This window comes from Lolium perenne, chromosome 6 (genome assembly GCF_019359855.2).
Source record: "Lolium perenne isolate Kyuss_39 chromosome 6, Kyuss_2.0, whole genome shotgun sequence".
NCBI lineage: Eukaryota > Viridiplantae > Streptophyta > Magnoliopsida > Poales > Poaceae > Lolium > Lolium perenne.
Window position 1 is genome coordinate 157,586,422 of NC_067249.2, and position 24,158 is coordinate 157,610,579.

General features: G+C 46.4%; 1 long non-coding RNA gene, 1 other non-coding gene and 1 pseudogene across 3 annotated transcripts; all 3 read left to right on the forward strand.

Moving 5' to 3' along the window:
• The first annotated feature begins 716 nt into the window (after positions 1–716).
• On the forward strand, positions 717–13,901 carry LOC139832824 (uncharacterized). Of its 2 annotated transcripts, XR_011747373.1 has the most exons (4): positions 717–1,045; positions 5,573–5,767; positions 6,583–9,307; positions 13,773–13,892. It is a non-coding gene; the product is annotated as an uncharacterized lncRNA (long non-coding RNA). The 2 variants fall into 2 exon arrangements; XR_011747372.1 differs by having other exon boundaries at positions 727–1,045; positions 6,583–13,901.
• A 133-nt stretch (positions 13,902–14,034) lies between these two features.
• On the forward strand, positions 14,035–21,184 carry LOC127307104 (putative disease resistance protein RGA4; annotated as a pseudogene).
• A 191-nt stretch (positions 21,185–21,375) lies between these two features.
• TRNAM-CAU (transfer RNA methionine (anticodon CAU)) lies at positions 21,376–21,462 on the forward strand. Its single transcript is given in 2 exon segments — positions 21,376–21,413; positions 21,427–21,462. It is a non-coding gene; the product is annotated as a tRNA-Met (tRNA).
• Positions 21,463–24,158: the final 2,696 nt, after the last annotated feature.

A 24,158-nucleotide genomic window follows, 5' to 3' on the forward strand; every position in this document is an offset into this window, starting at 1 on the left:
GGTGCAGGTCCTTCACGGCCTGCTCCGGCATCACCTTCTCGGTTGACTGTGCGGATCCCATTGGTGATCGAAAGAACAAGCGAGCCTGCTCTCCCTCTTATTAGGCCTCTCGATCTACAGCTAACGCAGCGTGTATGTCTCACCTCCGCTTGACAGATCTCTACGAAGAACAAGAACCTCTACGCACGCTTTGCCTCTGTAGCTCTAGCGTCTTCCAGTAGGTATGTTTATATAGAGGAGAAGAAGGGAAAGTCTGCAGTCCGACTCAAATTGGATAATCTCCTTTTGGTATGTAATTGCTGTGCCTCCCGGACGAGAGAAGCAGATGGCGAGTCGGATTGTATGCAGGGTGGAACGACGGAATTACATGGCGAGTCGGATTCGTTTCAGCTTTCAGACGGTAAAGAAGAAGAAGAAGAAAACGGAATACGATCGGACCGGGAACGCCATCCTCTGGGCTTGAAGTTGTTACGATCTTGGGCCTCAAGTATATGGGCTTTAATTAGGACAATTGATGGATAATTTTTGTAGGGATACCCTAGGGAGGATTTTATTCACTCCGCACTGGTAATGACATTGTGAAAGGATTGCGATTTGGCGGTGCGTCTCTGCGGCGACCTCGCCGTCCTCGGCACTCGGCTGTCTTTGCCGAATCTGCGGCGGCCAGGGCCAGGAGAGCCAGCCTCGAGTTCCGTGCCGGGCCCGCCGGGGTGAGTGCCCTGCCCTCATGTAGACAATTGAAATTCCGGCGGGGGACGCTTCCTCGCCCTTGTTAATGCGGGGCTTTCTCGCTGTTCCTGGGGTCGGATTTTCTTGCGTATCTTAGAATCTAGGCTTTCTTGTTGTGTTTTCTTGCGGGACAGGGCCATGCTGGCTTGCTTGTAATCCGTGTGCTTTCCTTGGCCTTCGGAATAGCAGATACGGAGAGACGCCTCGTTTCTTTTGATATGCCAGGAAGAAATCAGGAGCAAGAAGCCGTGATGTTTATCCCCAGCGTAAAGGGTGGTCGGCGCCAGCCAGCGGTCCACCGGGGCCCCTTGGCATGGTTCTCTATATTCAGTTGACAGAATCTGATTATGGCCTATGTTTTATTACTCGCTTCTACTTCTATTTCGAACTATTTTAAAACAGGGTTCTCATTCTCGAGTAAGACCAACTATGCAATAATACTGTCCGTTTCTAGGATTTTTCAAGAAAGACCAAAGACTAGCTATGCAATACTACTGCCCTGTAGAGTTTTTTTATAGCATGTCGTCAGTTAGTTTGTGAAAAATAAAACTAAGAACATTTAAATCAGTAGCGCCTTGGCGCCTCGTGGAGGCATGACCCTGACTTGGGTCGCTCGGGTGTTGATCGCTCTAATGATGTACGAACCTAAGATGATGGTGGCCAATGTGCGAGGCCTTAATGATCACGCGAGGCGTACGGGTGTTAGGAGTGTTGTAGGTACCACGGGTGCGTCTATTGTCTGTCTCCAGGAGACAAAGCTATCAGTTGTAAGTTGTAACCCCTGCCATTGTTATGGAAGCGCTAGGCGCGGACTTTGATGCGTATTTCTGCTTGCCTGCGTCTGGTACTCGGGGTGGGGTGATTGTGGCCTGGATCAGCAGGGTGGTGCAGCTTGACAGCGCTCACATAGGTGCTAACAGTATCACTGCTAGGGTGGCTCCCTTGGGGGGAACCTTGGTGGTGGCTGACCTGTGTCTACGGGCCACAGGCGGAGGCGGACAAGATCGCCTTCCTGGATGAGCTTCGCGGTATTCGCGGAACTCACCAAGGCCTTTGGGCGCTTTGTGGGGACTTCAACATGATATACCGGGCTGAGGACAAGAACAACGGTAATCTTAACCGTAGGATGATGGGCAGGTTTCGCCGCTTCCTGAACGACTGCGAGCTGAAGGAGATCTACCTGCATGGTCGACGGTACACATGGTCGAACGAACGGGAAACCCCTACTCTAGTTCGGCTTGACCGGGTGTTTGTCACGGTGGCTTGGGAGGAGCTCCACATTAGCTGCAGTTTGCGCTGCTTGGCGACGGTGGTGGCAGACCATTGCCCCCTCCTCCTTGACTGTACCACATTGCCGGCAGGGCGGAAGAGGTTCCAGTTCGAACGTTTCTGGCTGCGGCTTGACGGGTTCGGCGAGGTGGTCCATAGCACATGGGATGTGGTCCAAGGGGATACTGATCCCTTTCGGCGGCTCACTGCTAAGTTGAAACTCACGGCGCGCCGTCTCATGAGCTGGAGCGACAAAAAGGTTGGTTGCATCAAACTGCAGCTTATGATAGCGCGGGAGGTGGTGCTGAGGTTGGACATTGCCATGGAATCCCGTCTGCTCACCCCCGATGAGCGACGACTCCGGGCGCACCTCAAGCAAACCTACTTGGGGCTGGCCTCGCTTGAGCGGACGATGGCTCGCCAGCGGGCAAAGTTAGCATGGCTAAGGGAGGGGGACGCCAACATGGCCTTCTTCCACCAGCATGCGGCCTACAGGCGCCAGAAGAATGTGATCCATAGCTTAAGGGTGGATAATGCCGTTGTCTCCGACCACGCGGCCATGGCTGAAGCTACCTTTACGCACTTCGAGGGCCTGCTGGGCACTTCGGTGGCAAGGGCGCACTCGCTGGATTTGGACTTCCTGGGCACCACACCAGAGGACCTCTCCGACCTCGAGATACCGTTCACTGACGAGGAGGTTTGGGATGTGATCAGACACTTGCCGCCGGGCAAGGCTCCTGGCCCCAACGGGTTCACGGCGGAGTTACTTCAGAAATGTTGGGGGGTGGTCAAAGCTGACTTCATGGCGGCCTTTGACAAGCTTTACAAGATGTGTGGGCGCGGACTCCAAGGCCTTAACCAGGCCCTGTTGGTCCTGCTGCCCAAGCGCCCGGATGCCATGGCGCTAGGTGATTATAGGCCGATAAGTCTAATTCACATCTTTGCCAAGCTGGTGGCGAAAATTTTGGCTACTAGGTTGGCACCACGGATGGAGTCGCTAGTGGATCGCAACCAATGTGCCTTCATTCGCAAAAGGTGCATCCACGACAACTTCATGTTGGTTCAGCAGACAGCTCGTTTCCTGCATAGAGGGAAAGAGCCGAGGGTGATGCTGAAGTTGGACATTGCTCGGGCCTTCGACTCAGTATCATGGGGTTTCCTCATGGAGGTTCTCCAGAAGTTGGGGTTTGGGCCGAGGTTCCGAGAGATTGTCTCTCTGCTACTAGCCACGGCCAGTACTCGGGTGATGCTCAATGGCGAGCCAGGCCCCCCGATCTGGCATCAGAGGGGACTGAGACAGGGGGAACCCCTGTCGCCATCGTTGTTTGTCCTAGTGATGAACTCGCTCAACAAGGTGCTCGCCAAGGCAGCCGAGCTGGGTATGCTGCGACGGTTGGCGCGGCGGGAACTGATGACCTCCGTGTTGCTATACGCGGATGATGTGGTGATCTTCTGTCACCCGGACGAGGCAGAGCTGAGTGCGGTCCGCGGTATCCTGGAGCTTTTCGGATAGGCTTCTGGCTTACGCACCAACTTCGCTAAGTGTTCGGTGTCCCCTATTGCATGTTCGGATGAGGTAGCTGTGGCTGCTGCAGAGCACATGGAGTGCCAGCTAGCGCCCTTCCCGGTGAAGTACCTGGGTATTCCCCTGTCGGTTAGGCGTCTGTCGGCCGAGACCTTCCAGGCGCTGTTGGATAGGCTGGCTGACAAATTGCCGACATGGCGGGCATCCATGATGCCGCAAGCCAGACGTTTGGCGCTGATTCGAGCTGTGCTCGCGGCAATCCCGTTGCACCAGCTAATGGTTCTAGCCTTGAACAAAAAGACCCTCAAGCAGATCAACAAGATCCTGCGAGGGTTCCTCTGGGTGGGCCGGGCAGAGGCAAATGGAGGTCACTGCCACTTGAATTGGGCAAGGGTGTGCCGGCCGCTTAACCTAGGGGGGTTGGGGATCCCTGACCTTGCACGGATGGCCATAAGCCTTAGGGTACGTTGTCTGTGGAGGATGCACACGGACCCCCGGCGACCATGGCGCGGGCTCGACATGCAGTTCTCGAAGGCGGAGCTGGACATCTTTGCGGCCTCCACATCGATGGTGGTGGGAAACGGAGAGTCCGCCCTCTTTTGGGAGGACCGTTGGCTGGACGGCAAGTCCATCAAGGAGATGGCGCCAGAGGTGTTTGCGCTGGTTCCTAAACGGCGCAGAAGGGTGCGTACGGTGCGTCAAGCACTGGTTGACCGCACTTGGATTCCCAACATAGCTGGAGCACCGAGTCCCCTTGCACTATGGCAATATGTGCAACTTTGGGTCAGACTGAGGGAGGTCCAACTTTCGGGGGAGCAGGACACGTTGACCTGGTTGTGGACGACGGACGGCCAGTATACTTCTCATTCTTGCTATGAGGCCCTCTTCCAGGGGGGGGGGATCACCTCAGCATCATGGGAGTTGAACTAGAGGTCCTGGGCGCCTCCTAGGGTGAAATTCTTTATCTGGCTGGCCTGTGTGGACAGGTGTTGGACGGGTGAGAGGCTGGCGCGTCGTGGTCTACCACATGCGCCCAGATGCCCGCTGTGTGACCAATCCGAGGAGACTATGACGCATCTACTCACTGGATGCTCATTCTCCAAGACGATCTAGTTCGAGGTCCTCTCGTGAATCCGATCCACCTCGGGGCCTCCGGCTTCGGAAGGGGACTTCGTGGAGTGGTGGTCGCAGGCGGTACGGACCGCTCCCCGCCAGTTGCGCAAGGGTACTTCGTCGATAATCATGCTCACGGCGTGGTGGATCTGGAAGCACTGGAATGCTGCGATCTTTGACAACGCGCAACCTTCGGTGCCTTCTCTGCTCAACGACATCAAGAACGAGGCGCAACAGTGGGCGAGAGTGGGCGAGCGCAGGAGCCCGAGGTGTCCGCCAGATCCTCCCCTAGACTAGGTCTCCTTTCTTGGGTCGAGTTGTAGTGCGGGGTGTTGGTTCCTTTGTGGACATGTACATATAACCTTTTTTCTATCTATCAATGCATCGAAACGCATGTCTTTTGCGTTTTCGCGAAAAAAATGTTTTGGTTTTTGCCATTGTTGTTATCATGACTGGATTTACTAAAGGCTGTAGCTCTACTATTTATTAAACCAACGTGGTTTACTCTTTGTTCGTTCCCAAAGAATCAAATGTTCGTGTGTCCCACTCCCATGCAAGAACTCATTTTTTTCTCGCAGCTTCGACCAGACTATGAAGTAAAGCACTGCAGATTGGAGATTGGCCCTTCTTATGGAGTACTACTTTGCACATTTCTCAGTCATGTCAGTGGTCATTATATCTGGGTTCTCCGTTGTAGAAAGAATTGTGAGCTGTAGGTGGTGCTTTCTGCCATTTAAAAATAATAGACATGCATTTAGTTATGCAAAGGTGAAAGGCCTTACCTGTAACTTGTAGTTTCTGTTTCCTGTACTTCGTCTAATTTGGATTTTCCCCTGATCACAGTGTTTCAACAATTAACCTTTCTTTTCATACTTCCATCATTTCCATGGCAGTTGCAATTATTTAAAGGTATGTTTTTGTGTGTATTTGTTGCAGTTACATGAATATCCATACAACATGGGGTTGCGTTTGCTTGAGAAAAATAGTGGGCACCCAAGCTTGATGAAGTGAGCCAAGTACTGACGCAAAAAGAGGAGATTGTAAAGCGTGAACAGGCTGCATACTTGAATGCTATATAAAATATGAAAGGCGAGAAGAAAGCATGCGGAAAGCGCTGGGTTGTGAAACAATGTATGGTTCTCTATATCTCATACTTTCTTATTCTTGTTGTATCTCCGTCATTCTGATATGGTAACACTGCTGATAGCATAGATCTGATGAGCTAATATATGTTCTGTATAACATTTTTACATAGATTCTCCAAGGTTGTTAAAAAATGCCAATCTTGTTTCATGTTATCTTAGTTTTGAGTATAACCTCTTATTAGCCAAAATGAAATTTTAGAGACTGCATCCAAGCTTGATGAAGTCAGCCATATCTGAATCATCGCAGGTCACTAGGTGCATTGTTGTATTAGGATGCTGTATAGGGCAAACCTCTGGACTAATTACAGCATTTTTTGTGAGTTGGTTCAGTATAAGAGTATAGGGACAAACCTCTGATTGGTAAATATATGTTTGTAGGCGATGAAATTGTCTTCTTATTTGGCACATGGATACCACTTGTTCTTAATTTTGTTATTACATAGTACAAAAGATGGAGATCTTTTTATTATTGTTGCACCTTGTGAACTTTCATTTTTGTCCCTTCTGAAAAACCTTTCATGGACTGGTACTAGCAATTTTTCTTGCCAACCAAGGTTTTCTCTAGGTCTTAGGTTCTAAAAAATAATTGAATACCACTTTGACTGTTATTCAATGCCAGAAAAACAAGGCTCATTTGGACTAACTTGTGTTTAGTTGATTTAGACTTGTTCTGGTAATTTCGTTTCAGTCAATCTGTTCACCATTAGCACCTACACTTCTGCTTAGTGGTGTTGTGCTCCAAGAGTCATATATATTCAATGTTCCTTATATCCATTGCACCGTCATGTGGGCTGAACCTAGGTGCATACGTGCGTAGTCTCTTCCAACGGATATGTAGAGCTGGTGTCGACAGCTTGACTGAATCAGGTGTCTTCATTTCCAATGCTTACTTCCCATCTTTTTATGATCATATTGTCTTGCCTCTGTTACTATCCTCAACATGAACTTTTACTATCTTTATGATGATGTATCACTATCCTCTCAAGGCGAATCTGTAGTGTAAGTATTGGGTTCAGCTGACACCATTGACTTTTGACAAATCCTTTGCTAATTCTCACCATCTAGTAGAGTTCATGTCTAGAAGATGACAAGTGAGGTGACACCATCGCACCATTCCGCTAGATTCGCCTCTCACTGATCCTTTACTACCCTCACCATGATGGCATGATCTATCGCTGACTCCCTGTTGTGATGGTCTATCACGCTCATCATAGCCTTTTACTACATATTTATGATTCGCTCATCCAGTTCCGTTACTAATCTCATCTTGTTGCCTTGTTGTCTGGTTGAGGAATCACATCTGGTTTACGTACATGTGACCTTATCCTGTTATTATGTGCATCTTTGACCTTATCCTGTTTCCTCGTCCACTGGTGTGTTCATCCTGTTATCACCATGAGTAATCTGTAATGTGCTTGAAGAATCTGCTTCCTTCCAGAGTAGTACCTATTCCGCTTGAAGCTTATGTTTGATCTGGTTGAAGCATTTACCTCGTCTGTTCATTATCATCATGTCTGTATTGCTTCATCTACTATATATCTGTTTCCTGCTTCATTGTTCCTCAACCTGTTGTTTCCTGCATTTACGCTGCTATTCCATGCACTATATTTTAATTAGCAGTAATTTTCATAAACTCAAAATCTTTCAGAACTTAAAGAAAATTCAACTTGCAAGAATTTGCCAACAATTTTTTTTGGCACTTGACAATTTGGCTGGTTATTCTACTTTAGTAATAGGGTGGCAGAACATTTAACAATAGAGTGGCACAAATGATTCTTTTTTTTTTCCGTACCAATTACACCTGGCCTCTGGAACAACATAATATCAAGGATGCACACAGCCAAAAAAGCAAAAGAAAAATGCAATGCTGACATGATTTGAGACTCTCATGAACAAGTAACCCACCGCTGCAAAGTACCAATTGTCCGGCTCATAGTCGCCATGCACACAGCTTTCATGGGGACATTGCCACACAATGAAACCATGTGCGCGCATGAACAGTGGAGCGTCAACTTCTCATCCTCTGCGAATACTCCCTGGAACAGCCGCCAGTACGTCTCAACTCGACATGAGCATGTGAGATGGTGCCTACCGAGCCTAACAAATCCTCTTCAAACATGATGGCCTTGACCCACAAGGTCAGCACCTTCGTAATCGTGGCGGTGCTGGTGCCATGGTTGACGTACCCAAGATGCCAACATTACGCGGTGTAGGTCACCAGCGAACGCCCGGGCAGTTGTTGTCGATGTAGGCAAGAATAATAAGGATTCGTGTTGCCTAGGCAGGCACAAATCAACGGCAGCGGTGCCAAGACTAATTTAGGCATCAATCGGGAGGTACCCAAGCTTTCCACGGTGGAGAGGTTCACCAACGGCATAGGAGCCGGCAGAACCAGGCTGTAGCCCGCCGGCTGGCTGACGAGCAGGCAGAACCAATCTTGTTCCTCCGCGTAAAAAAGCTCAGACCAGACCAGACACCAGCGTGCATCAGGCCATCAGCAGGTGGAGGGGCGACATGCATCCACCTACATGCAAAGCCGTCTTGGTCTCATGCCAAGGACGTGGCCTTGGATAGCCTAGTGCCCTGCACGCGGCCCTCCGAACGGACGATGGCCAGATTGGAAGACCTACCAGAAGTTGGCCGGAGACGCAGAATGGCGGGGGCCGGATCGGGTGACAACCTACAGGGTGGAGGAGGAGGAAGTCCACCAGGCAACACGCATGATGCCTAGTTTATTTCTACAGTTCAATGTCCTCTAATAATTGGTTCTTAAATTATTAAGAACAAACATGCATAGTAACTCAGTCTATGTTTGTACACAGGCCAAATTAGTAATCATGCTCTGCAAAGGTGTCTAGGGCCTCAGTCTGGTAGGTAAAGAACTGTAATGGTAATACATGCCTGGGCTTCCATTTTACCCACAAGCAAAGCAGGCACGTATTGCTAACACCATTCTGCACAGCCCCTGTGTTCCAATGGCAGAGGTGGTGGGCGGGTGGCCACCATGGCAATCCGGAGAGAAAAAAATTGCCACTTCAAATATGCTTGGTGTGCGCCCATATGTCAGTAGAGCAATACAGCCCTCCAATTTGATGACCCCATCATCCATGTTCCTTCTTCTTTTCCCAAAGAAAAGCATCCTCTTTTCTTTTCCAAAGAACAAATTCCTTCTTTTTGCGGGGAAAAGAACAAATTCCTTCCCCACAGGCCACATAATACGTCCCCTCTGAAATCCCTAATGGCTGCTGCGGCCTGAATCCTATTCCTACCCATCCACAAGCTTCATTGCTTCAAGATATCCTAGAAACCTCGCAGCTCCAACGCTCAGGCACACACCCACGCCCGGCGCCTCCACAGTTTCACCAGAGTCACTGCCCGCTCCTGCGTTTCCTAGCTGGCGCCAGCCAGGTTCTAGGGCTGCTGCTGCGTACATAGCTCGATCTGGTCGTCGTCCACGTGCTGGTGAGGACCCTGTCTTCCTTGCCGTCGTTCAGGGTCGAGCTCGTCAAGGCACCTGCTGTCCCAGGTAACTAGGGTCGCTATATTTGATTTGAATTGTAATATCTAATGTTATGAGAATGATCATGGAAAATTGTATTAGCTAGGTTTAAATTGTTGTTTTCTATTATATATTCAGAGACATCAGTTTTTGTCCCATGTAACGCAGAGAGTAGCATAACAATTAACCACCCCAGGTCAGCAGTTCAGCACACATTAAAATCAATATTAACACCATCTTCCTCCTCTTATCCATAACATACCACGCCATATAAAACATACCAAGACATTCAAGAATCGAAATACTCTGGTAACTTATTCATGTGAACTAATTACACATGCTATTCTTCATAAAAACATTGAACAACACTAAATATTGCGCCGAATGGACGCCCAACAAGTTTAATAGTTTAAACTTTGGTTGTAGGGAACTGTAAAAACCTTCCTCTATGTATGTGAATTCTTCCTGCCCTACCAGATAGATAAGCTGTTTAATTTAACCAAGACTTGGGAGTCCAACTAGCTTAGGGGAGCAGATGGCAGGATTCTTTCAACTTGTAAACTAAAAACTAGTAAATCTTTTGTTTAATAATACATAATGAATTCACCAAGCATGGGAGTATGTTTAAAATCCTGGAATTTTAGTCCCTAATCCAGCCAATTCCACCTACCAAAGTTTATTCTTATTATTAGTTAGAGTTTGTATTCATGACATTTATCAGTATAAATTATACGACCTATTATGTACAATTAGCTTTTCTTTTCTAACCCCCAAATTTTCTCCGGATCTATTAGAAGAAAGGGTTACACAAGAAAAACTCGATGAGAGTCATGGTCAACATTTACAACATCCCATGCAGAGTCAATTGTAGTACCCTAATTATGTTGTTCTACATTCAAAACCGAACTGCATACACAGTAACTAAACTTTATACTCTATATTATTATCATTTCAAATGTTAACCCATCTGAATTGTAGGCTATGTTCCATAACAACATCAAGTCTTCTTGTCAAGAACTTTTGGAGTCTAATTAGTTTAGCTAGTATTAGTCGATTGGTATGTGTGGCTAGGTTTCATGCGTGTGCCTAAATCAGCCTATATCTAAGTTCACTTTATTTTTTGTGTGAATATGTCTACCCTAACCCTCCCCTGTGCGGTGGCGCCGCGCCGCACCGCACCGGGGAGACCATCGCGAGCGCTTGGAGTCCCCGCCCTACTCTCCCTTCCCCCTGCCGCTGCTGGAGGTGTCGCCAGGCAAAGCCCACACGGCACGGCGGTGGCAGGGCCTCAGCTGGACGCGACCGTGGAGCAAGATTGCGGCTCCCGATCTTCCTCCTCCAGTTGCGGTGGTGTGTGTTGTGTGGTGGTGGCGGCCGGAGAGGTGCAGCGCATCGGCAACAGGCTAGACAACAGTTGCGGAGGCATGGTGTTGGGTTCGATCTGGGCCTGTTTGGACCTAGATGACCGCGGCGCGCTCCTGCGGTTGCTGGTCGCCTGCCCCTGCGTGTGGTGGTTCCTGCCGGCCTGCATCTCTGCCCGTGCAACTGGGGCGTCGGGGCAGTGGCCCCGGACATGGCGGTGGCGGCTTCCTTCTGCCGGAGGTGATCGGCCAGGTTTGGTCCTGGTGTGAGGGATCTTGGGATCCCACACTGAGCTTTGACGGTGTTCTAGCTGATGACGAGTTTGGGGAGACGTGGCAGCCGGTGAAAACTGAGCCTCGACCTCGGTCTTGGCGGACGATGATGGCGTCACTTGGTGTCATTTCCTTGGCAAAGGCATTGTCTTCGCTGGCCTCGTTGCTTCACTTGGGATGCTTGGGGGAAACCATAGATCTAGGGCTCCCGGATCGCACTATGGCGGCGCCTGGCATCGTTACCACTCTTGAGTGCATCGTTTTTGGAGCAGATTTCAGCTGGAATGGTTAGGCCGTAGTTTGTTGGAGAGGCATGTTTTCTATCGCATCGACGACGACGGATCTCAGTGGCGTGGTGAAGTGGGGTCTCGGCGGCGGATGTGAGATTATGGATGCGCGCAGGGCGGAGGCGCTGTCTGGCGTCGTGGCGACCTCGATGGCAGACCTGGCGAGAGCTATGTGGACATATACTCTGAAGATGGCTCAGTGGGTTGACGACAGTGACGCATGAGGTGCTCGCTAAAAGTCTGCTACACCGGATGAGCGCTCCCATTTGGCCTAGTTTATGGGTAGTTTTCGTGTTGTTAGGGCATAAGGTCTCGCCGGCATGATTTTCACCCATTGTCGGGTTTGTTGTTAGGTGTTGTGTAGTGGCTTTGGTTTTTTTACGTATGCTCTTTATCAGATCTCTGTTGAATAAATCAATAAAAGGTCGTATGCATCTTTTCGATGCAGAGGCCGGGGTGCTCCCTCCATTTTAAAAAATGTCTAAGTTCAGTTAAATACAAATTTGTAATTTTGAAATTATTAAATTAAAGTTCAGGTTTTACTTGATTAGCATATACCGAAGATTGCTTCTCACGTGAACCAATTCTTTTACAGCTAGCTACTTAAGCCTGCCTCTCATCAAGAATCAACCTAGCCGGATTATCGTTTTTCTTTTTAAAATGGAGGCGGTAGCCCGGCCTCTGCATCTATTTATTAATTTATACTCAACAAAGTTCTAACAAGATCATATATCAAAATAGCCGAAGCCACCACGAAACACCTACACAGCTGACAACGAGTGAAGATCATGTCAGCAAGGCCTTATTTCCTAGAAAACAATAAAAACTCCCATCAAAATCATGTCAGCAAGGACTTTTTTCGATAATGGGCCCTTTATTACTTAATGAAAAGCAATACACCCGACCTCTGCATAGCTAGGATGCACACGGCGTAGCAAGTCACAAGTTACAACCATAAACCTTTAGTTCTCGACTTGCAGAAAATAAAAGATAAAACAACTAAGACGACCATAGGTCGATCCTCAGCTGTCATCCATGTTGGAAAAAAATATCCCTTGACGTATCCTCCAAGACACCTCCGTAAAGATATCCCTTGTCAGCAAGGCCTTATTTCCTGGAAAACAATGAAAAACTCCCATCAAGTAGGAATCGGATCATCGCCGGAGGGCTCATTCGGTTCAGTAGAGAGCATCACATGTACACGCTAGAGAAGTCGTCACGGCCCTCAACCCCTGATCAATCTTTAGAGCATAGATCTGCAGAGTCCCTACCAGGCGTATCGTGGACGCCACCATGGTGCTAGACAACGCCTCCACCATGCATGTGTCCACCATCACGCGACCTAGGTACACTGAGGTTCCGCTTCACCATGCCCCCGAGACTCCATTGATGCACAAGAAAGCGGCACAGCTCCACTTCCAAACCAATCCAATCAGTATGTGCTCCAAATACGCTGCCCTCAAAAGGGAGAACAACACTAAAAGTGTCGCCAACGTCCAATCCGGGAACCCGGATGCCCCCCGGAGTCTCCCGATCAAGAGGACGGCAGCTGCAAAAACTATACCTTCGACAAGGAAGCAATGCCAAGAGACGCCACCATTGCCTGCCGCGGTTTTCATCGGCAGCCGCGCAGGTCCAAAACCAGCGCTACTGGACCGTGATACAGCCACCGATGAAGACAATCATGACGGATCCGAGTTGCCCAGCCCCAATCGAGCGCCTAGGGACCCAGATCGGGCCCAAACTGCCTATGGGCGCACAGGTCGCTGTCGGCGCCGCGTGCCAACCTCCTCCGTTGCCTATTGGAGGCGAAGCCACCTCGAGATCACAACCCACCACTCTCCTTCCGCCGCGCCGCTGTCTAGATGTGCTGCCGCCACATGCCTGAAGCCATGCCACCGTTCATGCCCAGGGGTAGTGTCTCGCGCTGCCGCCCTTGCGTGCGAGGAGATGAACCTCCCTATCGCCACCGTCTTCGTCTAAGATTTGCCTGGCCGCGCCCTATGGCGGCGGCGGGAGGAGGAGTGGGAGGTTGGGTGGCTGCCGACGGCTGGAACTAGGGTTTCCCCCCTGTCGCCTCGCAGGGGCGAGAGGAGAGTATACACAACCAAGAATGTTGGCTGGACTTAGTCATGTGATGGTCTTTTCTTCGGTTGCAATTCGAGCTCTAGGATGGGCATTCCATCTCCTAATTGTACGACACCCTCAAACCTAGGCGAGAGGGCAGGACGGGTGGCACTATGAACCAGTTTGTCTCTGTTCGAATTGATGAAGGCCTTCCTCCGATGTGTGGCGTCTTCCTCCTCCGCTTCCGTGTCTACGTACCTTGATCAGCGAGTGTTTCGGTGTATGAAGATCCAAGCGTTTGCAGGCGGTGCGTCGTATTGTACTCTATTGTGTGCTTGTAATGTGGGTGGTCTTTGTAGCTGTTTTCTCAGAACCTTGTAACTCTGGTCGTAACTGGCTTTATTAATTTAAAGCTTGGTGTAATGCCTTATGTTTAAAGTCGTGTAGTCAAACTACTTTCACATTTATAGAAATACTTATTCTTAGAGGTAATTTTGGCTGCAGCCACAAGATTGTATTATGAGTTGCGGCCCCCAGCTAGGATCACGGGCTGCTGCAACGCTGGACCTGCCATCCACGTGCCGGTGAGGACCTTGGTGCTTTGCTGGACCTGGGTGCTCAGACACAAGCTCGTGAAGGTAACTACGGCTGCAAGATTGGATTTTGATTTGCAACTGGTTCAAGCTCCACCTCTACACGTCTTGCTCACAGCATTGTCTTCTCCATTTAATTCTGTAGTGCACTTGGGTTGTGCGTGATCGTTCCAATGGCGGAGATGGTGGTTTCCATGGCCATCGGGCTGCTGGTGTCCATGCTGAGGGACAAGGCGTCCAACTACCTCCTGGACCAGTACAACGTGATGGAGGGAATGGAGGAGCAGCACAAGATTCTCAAACGCAAGCTTCCGGCCATCCTCGACATCATCACTTATGCCGAGGAGCAAGCGACGGCACACATGGAAGGTGCCAAAGCTGGCTCCAGGAGCTCAAGATAGTGGCCTATGAGGCAAACGAAGTGTTCGACGAGTTCAAGTACGAAGCACTCCGCCGTGAAGCCAAGAGTAATGGGCACTACAGAAAGCTTGGCTTTGATGTAATTAAACTCTTCCCTACTCACAACCGTGTTGAGTTTCGTCGCAGAATGGGTATCAAGCTTTGCAGAATTCTGCGGGACATTGAGGCCCTCATATCAGATATGCAGGCCTTTGGGTTCAAGTACCAACCACAACCACAGCCGTCGGTGTCCAAGCAGTGGAGGCAGACAGATTATGTTATCATCGACCCACGGGAAATTGCATTGAGATCCAGAGACAAAGAGAAGAAGAATATTGTTGATATACTACTTGGTCAAGCTAGCAATCCAGATCTCGTAGTTGTTCCCATAATTGGAATTGGGGGCATTGGCAAGACCACATTAGCTCAGCTCATATACAATGAACCTCAAGTCCAAAAGCATTTCCAGTTGCTTCTATGGATCTGTGTTTCTGACACTTTTGATGTGAACTCCCTGGCTAAGAGTATAGTTGAAGCATCTCCGAAGATGAGTGATGACATATACAAACCACCACTGGATAGGCTTCAAAAATTGGTCAGCGGACAGAGGTATCTCCTTGTCATGGATGATGTCTGGAACCAAGATGTCTATAAGTGGGAAAGGCTGAAGGGGTGTCTTCAGCATGGTGGAAGTGGCAGTGTAGTGTTAACAACAACTCGTAATAAACAAGTTGCTGACATAATGGCTCCAGACAAAGTATGCAATCTCGATGTTTTGGAGGATAGATTCATCAAGGAAATTATTGAGGCTAAAGCATTCAGTTCGAAGAAAGAAAAGCCTGACGTGCTAGTTAAGATGGTTGATGAGATCGCCAAGAGATGTTCTGGCTCTCCTTTAGCTGCAACTGCGCTAGGCTCTGTACTTCATACCAAGACCAGCGTGGAAGAATGGAAGGCTATATCATCTAGAAGCAGCATCTGCAGCGAGGAAACTGGAATTTTGCCAATACTAAAGCTCAGTTACAATGACTTGCCATCACAAATGAAACAGTGCTTTGCTTTATGTGCTGTATTTCCCAAGGATTACGCTATTGATGTAGCAAAGCTAATCCAGCTATGGATTGCAAATGGCTTTATCCCAGAGCACAAGGAAGATAGTCTTGAAACTACTGGAAAGCATATTTTCAATGAGCTAGCCTCAAGGTCATTCTTTCTAGACATAGAGGAATCTAAAGACTACGGGGGACTGTATTCCAGAACGACATGCAAAATCCATGATATGATGCATGATATTGCAATGTTTGTTATGGAAGAGGAATGTGTTGCTGCAAATAGTAAACCAAGTGAAACCAACTGGCTTCCAGATAGTGTTCGGCATTTGTTTTTATCATGTGAAGAAACTGAAGGTATATTAAATGATTCTATGAAGAAAAGATCCCCTGCTATCCAAACACTGCTATGCAATATGTATATGAAAACCCCATTGCAACATCTATCGAAATACAGCTCTTTGCATGCCTTGAAGCTCTGTATATATATAGGCAGAATCATTTCTACTGAAAGCAAAGTATCTCCATCACTTGAGGTACCTTGATCTCTCAAATAGTAATATCAAAGCACTCCCTGAAGGTATAACTATTCTATATAACCTGAAAATGCTGGACCTTTCCTACTGCTCTCATCTACATCGACTTCCAAGGCAAGTGAAGTATATGACTTCCCTCCGTCACCTCTACACTCATGGATGTCCAAAGTTGAAGAGCATGCCTCCGGAACTCGGAAAACTCACTAAGCTGCAAACGCTTACATGCTTTGTAGCAGCCGTTACTAGGCCTGATTGGCTGATTGCAGTGATGTTGCAGAGCTGGAGCATTTAAACCTTTGTGGTCAGCTAGAGCTACGCCAGGTAGAGAATGTTATAGAAGCAGAGGCAAAAGTGACAAAGCTTGGAAACCAGAAGGATCTCAGAGAACTGGTATTAACATGGACTTCTGTTCGTGACAGCGAGGTGCTCAGCAATTTTGAACCTCATGATGGGCTACGGATTCTCAGGATATATTCCTATGGAGGAAAGTGCATGGGTATGTTGCAGAACATGGTTGAGATCCATCTTTTTAGTTGTGAAAGATTGCAAGTTTTGTTCAGATGTGGTACATCCTTCCTTTTCCAAGACTGAAGGAGCTTACACTAGACCATCTGTTGGATTTTGAGAGGTGGTGGGAAGTAAATGAGAGGCAAGAAGGGCAGGCAATATTTCCTGTGCTTGAGAAGTTGTTTATTAGGTATTGTGGAAAGCTGGTAGCATTACCTGATGCACCATTGGTTCAAGAACCATGTAGTGGATTTGGTTATAGATTATTACACCCAGTGTTCCCTGCCCTGAAGGTACTCAAAATGAAAGAATTGGAGAGCTTTCAGAGATGGCATGATGTGGTCAAAGGAAAACAGATATTGTTTCCTCAACTTGAGGAGCTATCGATTCACAAATGCCCAAAACTGATAGATTTACCTAAAGCACCAAAACTCAGCATGTTAGAAGTTGAACATGGCCAGCCAGAGATCTTCCATTGGGTAGACATATATTTGTCTTCGCTGACCAAACTGACACTGAAGCTAGAAATAACAGAAACAACATTAGAGACTGGGTACACTTTAATTGAACCAGTGGACATGAAGGAGAAATGGAACCAGGAATCCAATATTACAGTTATGAAGTTAGGATGTTGCAACTCATTCTTTGGATCAGGTGCACTAGAGCTGTGGGACTATTTTGTACATCTTAAAGACTTGGAAATTGATAGATGTGGTGTGCTCGTCCACTGGCCAGAGAAGGTTTTCGAAAGCTTAGTCTCCTTGAGGAGCTTAAAAGTTAGAAGCTGCAAAAATCTGTCTGGATACGCACAAGCTCCTCTTCAGCCATCAGCATCCCAAAGGAGTCATCACCTTCGAGGTCTAGACTCTCTTGAGATATATGATTGTGCAAGTTTGGTAGAGATGTTCAACATCCCAAAATTTCTCAAGGAAATGACTATTGGTACGTGCCATAAGCTTGAGTCCATATTTGGCAAGCAGCAGGGCATGCCAGAGTTAGTTCATGAGCCTTCTTGCAGCGAGGCAATCCCACCTACAGTTCTATCGGAGTTGTCATCATCACCCATGAATCACTTTTGTCCATACCTAGAATCTCTACGTTTAATTGAATGTGATATTTTATCATCAGGGGTTATACATCTTCCACCGTCCTTGAAGAGCATACTTATTGGTAGATGTAGTAATATTTGAATCCTTTCTTGCCAGCTGGATGAGCTCCCAAAACCACGGGTCACTGCTTCCTTGAATGTACCAAAACCATCAGCAGCAGCAACAGACATGGGCGTACCTAGCGGGTGGGCCGAGGGGGCCGTGGCCCACCCAGAAATTCTGAAGTTTTCTTACCTACTATACGAATCACGGTCCAAAAACTGAGAAACCATGGTCCAACGAAGCGAGTGAGCGAACTAATCCTGTCTCTAAACTCAGTGGATCAATCTCCAGCAAACCAACTCCAGTGGCCGCCGGCGCCGGCCGCACTCGCCGGACCCTGACTTTCATCGCTAGCCTTCGTCTGTCCCCCTCCCGCCGCTGGCCGCCGGCTCCGCAGCCGCGCGACCTGACCTGCAGCAGGCCAGCACCTATCGTCGGATCTAGCCGAACCGGTATGGAGCTAGCCTGAGCCTGGTAAATCCCCAACTGGCCAACCCATCAATACCAAATTTACAAAATGCTCATGCTACCATATCATCCTGGTAGAGAGAATATAGAAAAGACATGTCTCCTCTCCATTAACGTGTATAATCAAACCTTTAAAACCATAAATAGAGCTATATATGCTCCTTATTACAGAATGACTTCTTCGAAGAAAGGATGGTGCAGTTCATACGAAGATGCTCCAGTCAAAAGAAAATACTATGGAATTAAAGGAAGTTAATTTTCTTTTTAATTATACAATTCCTTGTAGGTAAGGATAAATCTAGGCGTGAGCAGAAGTTTCAGAATATTCCCTTTGTTTTGTAGTAGTCATCATTCTTGCCTTAAAAAATTCTGAAATAATCTACATTATAGCTTTTAATCAACAACAAAATTGAAAACCAAGTAGTTTTGCTCTCTTCATTGGACATTGTTATTTTCAAGTAATTTGAATTGGTTATTCACATATTTAAGTAGTACTAATAAATGCAATACTAGTTTATCTTATTTTTACTAGAATGTAGACTAAGATCGGAGGGAGTATTTAATGGAGTCAAAATAATTTATTTATATCATCTATGAACATAGAAAATACAGTTCACAATTGGCCCTTTGAGGAAGATGATTACCATGTGGTAATAGTGTTTTTTGCATTTTATTTGCGTTATCGTTCTTCAATATGTATCACGGGGAAAACATGGGCACCTTGCTAGCATATTACCCCGTATTAATTTAGTAAAATTTTATCGTACATGGGCCAGTGCAAAAAAAAAAATTTGGAGTGTGCCCACCCTCAGTTTTTTTCCTGCGTCCGCCACTGGCAACAGAGCATTCACTTCCTCCTTGTCTCGTAGATTTATATATATCGGACATGAGCATGTTGGGGGGTATTCTCTGTCTGCCTACCTCTGTCAAGTACCTGCAAATTGAGGGCAGTGTGTTTACCTCGCTGGAGTCTCTGTCAGGATCGTTGGTAAACGTTGGGCTTATTGGCTGCAGTACCCTGGCATCTATACCGAAAGAATATGGGTCTCTCGAAAGGCTTTGTATTAAAGACTGCCCTGCTATAAAGAAGCTCCCTAGATGCCTGCGGCAGCAACTGGACAACATCGACGTAGAATATCTCGATGCTCATCTTGAAGGTACACATTGTATTCCGTCTTTGCCATGTTCACCAACAAATGCAAGCATTCATTCAATCCCATGTACCACCGTCAACTTTCCATCTTGGGTTAGCATATCATTATATTGCTTGAAGTTGAGAAATAGCAATCTGATTGCAGTGTTAAATGATTATAATTTTTTTCTTTGAGAAATGCGCTTTATTATCTAAAAGGTCTAGATATTACACCCGGCATCTGCATAACGGAGATGAACATAGTCGCTCCAATCCTAAAGTTCCATCAAAAATGTAAAAATGAGGCTCTTAACAAGTCATGAAAGACACTATCAAAGAGCCTAAGGCGAAGGAGGGTTAATTCGTAGATTACGCTGCCATCCATGTTGGACAAAACTATCATATGCCGTATCCTTCAACCGTGTACACACATCCGTAAACAGACTGTGATGCTTCACACACTATAGAGATGACCATGAACGGTGCGTGTAGCTGTACACCGGTAGATGACATGCATGAGAGAAGAATTTTTATCATTAAAAATCTTATAATTTCTATCTAGCTATAGCTACCAAATAACGGCAAGCGCTCCCACCCTAGTACGTAACTTGAACCTAATATCCACACCACTGAGCCAATTGCCGACTATATTCCTAGTGAAAAGTCAAACGCATACATGTATAGGAAAGGTAGAAAGGTATATACGTGAAATTTTGTAGATCAAGACATCATCTCGGGGTTGTAACCTTGTGGTGTTTTTTTTCACATCACATTACTGTAGCTTGTTTTATGGTAATTTAATTTATGATTTCCTCCCAGATCGGAAGCGATTATATTTCTATACCAAATTTCACATTGTATGGGTGTCTATCTATCCTTTACATGCATGTTTGTTTTACGTTAATTTTCTCAATACTTGTAGATATAAATTTTAACTAAGTTGTTATTACATCATGATCATCTGATACTATCATCAGAAATTTTCGACCTACTTGAAGACATGCCAGCGTGAGTAATATAGTTGTTTTAATTAGTTTGAAAGATATATTTTTCTGATACTCAAGAACAAATCACTATATGTCGCCCTCTAAAAGAGGATCACATATTATCCAGAAAAAAAGGAGGATCAAATATGAAGTTACAGAGAAGGACGTGTCAGTAGAGGGTACTGATATTTTGTGTAACTGCAAATGTGCTGCACGAAGTGTTAACTGAAAGATTTCGGTCGAGATATTACATGTCCAATAGTCGATATTTTAGAAGAAAAAGGAAAACCATTTTCATAGTAGATATTTAGAAGAGGATCACATATCAGGTCACAGTAGTGGGCATCGCTGACTCGCTGTAGAGAGTACTGAATTCTTGCTTAACAACAAATGTTTTACAGTGTGTTAACTGAAAGAACGAGATGCGACATGCGTAATACAAAAAGAACTCAGAGCAAGTGCTCTCATTTTTTCCCCATACGATATCTATTTTTTTTTTTTTGTAATGGGGTGGAATAAATTTTCATGTTACATTAATTGTTAGAAGCTTGTTCTGACATCATTTTGTGTTATATGTACAGTAATGGCACTTAAACCAAAGACATGGAAGGAAATACCAAGACTAGTTCGTGAGCGGAGAAATGCTGGAACACCCAAGCCACTCCCGCTCTGCCATTAGCTACTCCTGGTAGTCTATGGAGATGAGCTTCCGGAGAAGACACATCTTGTTAGTATGAGTAGTCGATCAATACCTTATAAACCTTGGGCCAGGATGTCACAAATGCCAACAGCAATTGAAGGTTATTTAGCTTTTGTTCCATGGAAAATCTGTGAAAGGACAGGAAGCGGTGTCAGTCCGTATTGTTGAGTGGAGATACAGATACTGAAGCTTTACCTCTACTATAAACGGCGGCAAGGTCTGATACGTTTGGTGCACCTTCGCTTGCAGCCGAATATTTCCGAGGATCCATTGTTAGCATGTCCCATTTTTCAATATTTATTTCTGTCAAAACAATTGTCGTACAACACATTTGTAGTTGCACAAAATATGCCATGCTTGAAAGACTCCTCCTATGTAGACCATGCTATTCTCCTATATGAACACCATGCTGAGGCCGCCAGGAAAAAAGAAAAATGGCAGCAGCGAAGTGCGGAGTCCTAGCACGCAATATCCGGCGTTTGTAGCATAATGTCGACCCATACACGAACGGTCGAGCCTAATAATATCGGAGAGTTACCTATTAATAATAAATAGAAATAGGATCTTTGTAGTGGTACTAGCAGATGGGGTGGTGGCGCAGTTGGCTAGCGCGTAGGTCTCATAGCTAAATTGAGTTATCCTGAGGTCGAGAGTTCGAGCCTCTCTCACCCCATATTTTTTTCCTCTATCGCGCAGTGTGCTTCCACTTTTTTTTTTTGGAGAAAGAGCCAGGCTCTGGAGTGATCTGCACTCATCGTCCCTGCAATGCTCTGACGTGACGGCCGGCTCTGCGTGTGCATGCACGCGTGGGGTGGCCATGTGCCCGTGTGGCAGGCGCGATAACCCAACGTTGTCAGATTATTGTTCGAATTCCAGAAAAAGATTCGAATTCAAATTTTGTTCATACTATTTTTTGTTTGAATTCAAATTTTGTTAATGCTATTTTTTCGGATTCGAAATTTGCTCAAATTTAAGTTTTGTTCACGTTTATTTTCTTTAATTTTTTTATTTTAAAAATGGTCGGGAAACGATGAAGGTTGTGATTTGAACTTGGATCACCGCCAACTGCACATGTGTAGCAACCACTAGACCATTGGCGGAGAATCCTGGAGGCCATTCTGGCCTCCAACCCAGTCTTCTCAGAATGCAATCTTTTACTACTCCATATGGCCCGAACCCCTCGCTCCATCCGGCCAGGACTAGGACCGATTGGTCGACTCGTCCTCATCTATGTATCGCTCGTATACGCTGTTCTCATCTTTCTCAGCTCCGGTTCTACCGTTTCCCTAAATCCCCTCTTCTAGGTCTTGCTTATCCCCTCAAAGTCCCATCTTCTAGCTGGCTGCTCTCTATCCCCTATCTCCAAATTGGCTACTCTCTATTTCTTCTCGTCTTTGTCAAAATCAGCCCAAATAAAAGCAAACAGCAGCTCAAATTTCCATTTGGTAGTTATATTTTTTCCTCAAATCACTATCTCCTAGCTGCCTGCTCCTCTGTTGATTCAGTTACAATTCTTTTTGCAAGAATTGCATGTAATATTTTAGGCTTACAAGCAACTGGCCCTCCCTTTATTTTACGTCACACTTCGCCACTGCACTAGACTAGAGATCAGATGATGTGAAATGAGAAAAAGAAAGGTACTTCTTTTTAATCGACAACAACTAATGGGCCAGCCCACGCCGAATTGCTTTCACGCCATGCCTACAAAAGCACGCTAATGAGCGGGAAGTAAATGTCAGTATCTTGCTCCTTTACAAAGTGGGCCGCTCCCACAAAGGAAAAAACAAAACCATGATGGAATGCGAAACCCCAAATGACGCTCGAGCGGCAAGTTTTTTTTTCAAAATTCGAATTTCATATTTTATTTAAAAAAAATCTAGATGTATCTCAAGATGGAATACATTATATTCTGCGCTGCACAAAGCTGACAAAACCTGCCAAACTATCCCACAGTTTTATTAATTTTGCAAGGCCTAGAATATAGAGTCCCTTCGAATTGTTTATTTTTTGCGCAGAGGTAGAATACATCTTTGTCTATAGCTAGGATTTTGTAAAAGAATTTTCGAAATGCCATTTTTCACTTAAATAAAGGCTCCATGAAAGCCAGCTCCAAGAGGTAGATTAAAAATAATGTATTGTGGATGTTGTCGATGGTGGATGTAAATATTATGGTGTTGCTCGACATATTAAGTGTACTTCTAAACTCATTTAGATGTTAGGCGTATTTCTTTAGATGTTGTGGTGTTGTTCGACATGTGTTAAGTGAACTTCCCATCGACTGATGCTCCACATGATGATGTTTCCGCTTGTCCCTAATGAATTATATATGTTCATGAAAGATTGTTATGCTCAATATGATGACATATTTGAATGTTGGACGTGATGCCAACTTGTTACGACGATGAGGACGACATTGGCGGTGGCGATGCGCTGCTCGCTAACCCGGAGGTCCAACCCATCCGGACCTCACCAAGGAGGAGGCATCAGAGATGGCCATCGCGCAAAGCGAGCTTGAGGAGCTCGCTCACTGGATTGGCCTCACCGTCTAGCTGCGTGAGTCCGCGCTGCCGCACAACAAAGCATCAAGGCGCATGACAAAGATTTCCCTCACGGCAGAGAAACAAACGCACGGCAAAAGCTTTGCCGTGCAGTTGAAAGGATCGTATGCCGCACCTAGATGGGGGGTGAATAGGTGCTAACCAATTTTTAGTTCTTTTTCAATTTAGGCTTGACACAAAGGTAAATTCTCTAGATATGCAACTAAGTGAATTTACCTATATGACTAGGTCAACGACTAAGCAAGATATAGCTACGCAATATATATAGGGAGATAATAGGATAGAGGTAACCGAGAGTGGAGCACGCAGAGACACGGAGTTGATTCCCGTAGTTCTCTTCCTTTGCAAGAAGGTACGTCTACGTTTGGAAGAGTGTGGTTGCTACGAAAGCCAAACCAACGCCACGAAGGCTTCACTCAGGTCTCCGGTGAGCAACGCCACGAAGGCCTAGCCCACTTCCACTAAGAGATTTCCTCGAGGCGGAAATCGGGCCTTTACCCTTCTTGGGGCACACATCCACAACGAAATTGGAGGCTCCCAAATCTGTAACAACAACAAGAACAATATCAACTACAAACAACTAGGGTTTCTCCAAAGAGGAACACTAGCAAATGAGCCCTCAAGCATATGAGGGGGAAATGCAAATCGCTTCGGTGAAGATGTAGATCGGGGTCTTCTACTTCGAATCTCCAAAGATCAAGAGCTTTGGTTGGGTGGAGGAGGAGATCTTGTGATTCTTGTGTTTCTTGAGGTGACTCTAATGGTGATGAACTTGTGGAATGATTGACCAGGTTGGAAGGAGGAAGAAGGG